The sequence below is a fragment of the Staurois parvus genome, unplaced genomic scaffold (genome assembly GCF_062004578.1).
Source record: "Staurois parvus isolate SC_StPar_1 unplaced genomic scaffold, SC_StPar_1.0 ptg000075l, whole genome shotgun sequence".
Classification (NCBI taxonomy): domain Eukaryota; kingdom Metazoa; phylum Chordata; class Amphibia; order Anura; family Ranidae; genus Staurois; species Staurois parvus.
Genome location: NW_028317871.1, coordinates 2,484,451 through 2,487,227, shown reverse-complemented (window position 1 = coordinate 2,487,227; position 2,777 = coordinate 2,484,451). Strand labels below are relative to the sequence as shown.

The window sequence follows — 2,777 nt, the reverse complement described above, 5'->3', positions numbered from 1 at the left end:
ATTGGACAGGGCATAAAAACAGAGGCCGGGGAGGGATATTATTCAATCCTCCTCAGGGATCCTCCAAGCCCCAATGACTTGGATGGCCCGGTAGGGGGAAGGTTGGGGTCCTTTCTCCCTCAGTGGGCTTCTATATCCCCGAGCCCCTTCATTTGGAGCCTGATTCAGGGAGGCTACAGGATAGAGTTCGAGGACTACCCTCCAAGCAGGTTCTTGGTTACCGATCTTCCCAGGGACCGCAGGAAGTCTCAGGCGTTATGCGGTCTTATAGGGGAATTGGTGGACCAGAGAGTTCTGGTGCAGGTTCCTCAGAACGAGCAGGGTTCAGGGTGTTACTCACACGTCTTTGTGGAGGGAAAGCCTTCAGGAAAATTCAGGTTAATCCTGAATCTACGCTCTCTAAATCAGGCCCTAAAATACAAACGCTTCAGAATGGAATCAATTTATTCTGTAAAGAATATCCTGTTCCGGGGGTGCTTCATGGCCACAGTGGACTTGAGAGATGCTTACTTTCACATTCCCATCCATCAGACAAGTCAGAAGTTCCTGAGGTTGGCCATAAGGATAGGGTCGCAGACTTTCCATTGGCAGTTTCGGGCCTTGCCCTTCGGTCTAGCATCGGTTCCCAGGATCTTTACAAAGGTTTTAGCAGAAGCTGTGGTTCCCCTGAGGCTGAGATCAGTCCTGGTGGTTCCTTACCTGGACGACTTGCTTTTGGTTCCCGGGTCTTGGCAACAGTTGCTCGAGCACCTGGGAGTAGCCCAGAATCTCCTGCAGGGTCTGGGCTGGCTCCTCAACAGGGAAAAGTCATCTCTTATACCCGCACAGAGGGTGGTTTACCTAGGGTACGAGATCTCTTCTGTAGAGGGAAAAAATTTTCTGCCACGAGAAAAGATTGAGAAGATGAATCGGGTGTTGTTAGGGTTGCAGTGCAACCTGCCTGTTTCGGTGAGGGAAGTCGCAGGGGCGGTGGGTCTTATGACATCCTGCTTTCCGGCGGTTCCATGGGCGAGATTTCACCAAAGACCGCTCCAGGCCTTCTTGTTGAAGGAATGGGACGGAAATGTCTCAGATCTGGAGCGGCTGGTCCGGCTTCCGTCCAGAGTCAAGAGATCTCTGTGGTGGTGGCGAAAGGAGAGAAACTTAACCAGGGGTCTGGATTGGAGGCCATTGGATCCACTCATTGTAACCACAGACGCCAGCAGTTTTGGTTGGGGAGCTCATCTACAAGGGAGAACGGCCCAGGGGAGGTGGTCCCGGGAGGACTCCTTAAAGCCCTCAAATCAACGGGAGCTGTTGGCGGTTTGGAAAGCCTTGGAGGTTTTTCAGGCAGGCTTGAAAGGCCTTCATGTGCAGGTTCGTTCAGACAACATGGCAACAGTAGCTTATGTGAACAAACAGGGGGGGACAAGGAGTCCTTCGCTGCAGAGGATCGCAGGCGATATTCTGACCTGGGCAGAACAGAATCTGTGATCAATTTCGGCGGTACACTTAAAGGGTTCTCAGAATTTGCTTGCAGATTTCCTGAGCCGACGGCCACTCTCCCACGACGATTGGTCACTCAACCAAGAGGTATTTCAGGAGTTGGTGTCCAGGTGGGGGAAACCGGAGGTGGATCTTTTTGCGTTCCGGGAGAACAGGAGGGTCGACCAGTTCTTTTCCCTAAACTCGCGAGAGCAGAGCTTGGGGATAGACACTCTGTCGACCGCTTGGGATTTCAAGCTGGCCTATGCGTTCCCTCCAATCAGACTGATTCCGGCGGTCCTGCAAAAATTTTTAGGGGAAAGGTCGGATCTACTCTTGATCGCACCTTTTTGGCCGAGAAGGCCATGGTTTTCCCTACTGAACAGGCTGGCTTCAGCTTGCCCGTATCCCTTGCCGGAAAGGGCAGATCTGATTGCGCAGGGTCCGCTTTTGCATCCGCGAGTCAAGGCGTTACGGTTGACGGCCTGGTTCTTGAGGAACAGATCCTCATAGCCAGGGGGTTCTCTGATCAGGTAGTAAAGACTTTGGTGAGCTGTCGCAAGCCAGTAACCAGAGCCATTTAGTCAAAGGTCTGGAAAAGATTTACCACGTGGTGTTCGGACTGACCAGGGCCCCTGGACATTCCGATGGTTTTGGATTTTTTTCAGGAGGGGGCCGATAGGGGACTCTCGATCAGCACCTTGAAAGTACAGGCTTCTGCTTTGAGTATTTTTTTGCAGTGCTCTTTGCAACAAAATCCCTTCGTAGTTGATTTTTTCAGATCTCTCTCCAGGGCTAGGCCTGCTAAGGTGGGAGGTTGTCCGAGTTGGGATCTGTCCCTGGTTCTAAGGGCTTTGGTCCGAGAACCTTTTGAGCCTTTAGAGGAGTCAGCTTTCAAGTTTTTAACCTTAAAAATAGTTTTTTTGGTAGCAATCACATCGGCCCGTAGGGTGAGTGAGCTACAAGCGCTCTCTATTAGGGAGCCTTACTTGACCATTCTTAAGGACAGGGTTGTGCTTAGGACTGATCCGGGATTCCTTCCTAAAGTATCCTCCTCTTTTCACAGGTCGCAGGATATTGTTCTGCCAACCTTTTGTTCTTCCTCTGAAGGTAAAGAGGAAGAAAGGCTAGGTTTGCTGGATGTAAAGAGGAGTCTTATAATTTATTTAGATAGGTCCAGGGAATTTAGGAAGTCGGATTCCCTTTTTGTTTTGTTTTCAGGGCAGAGAAGGGGGTTGGCAGCATCTAAAGCCACGATAGGCAGGTGGATTAGGCTGGCAATTGGGGAATCTTACAAGGTCTTGGGGATTCCG

The 2,777-nt window shown here is 50.9% G+C and overlaps 1 pseudogene; it reads left to right on the top strand.

Moving 5' to 3' along the window:
* The first annotated feature begins 432 nt into the window (after positions 1-432).
* Positions 433-1,977, top strand: LOC149469311 (uncharacterized; annotated as a pseudogene).
* Positions 1,978-2,777: the final 800 nt, after the last annotated feature.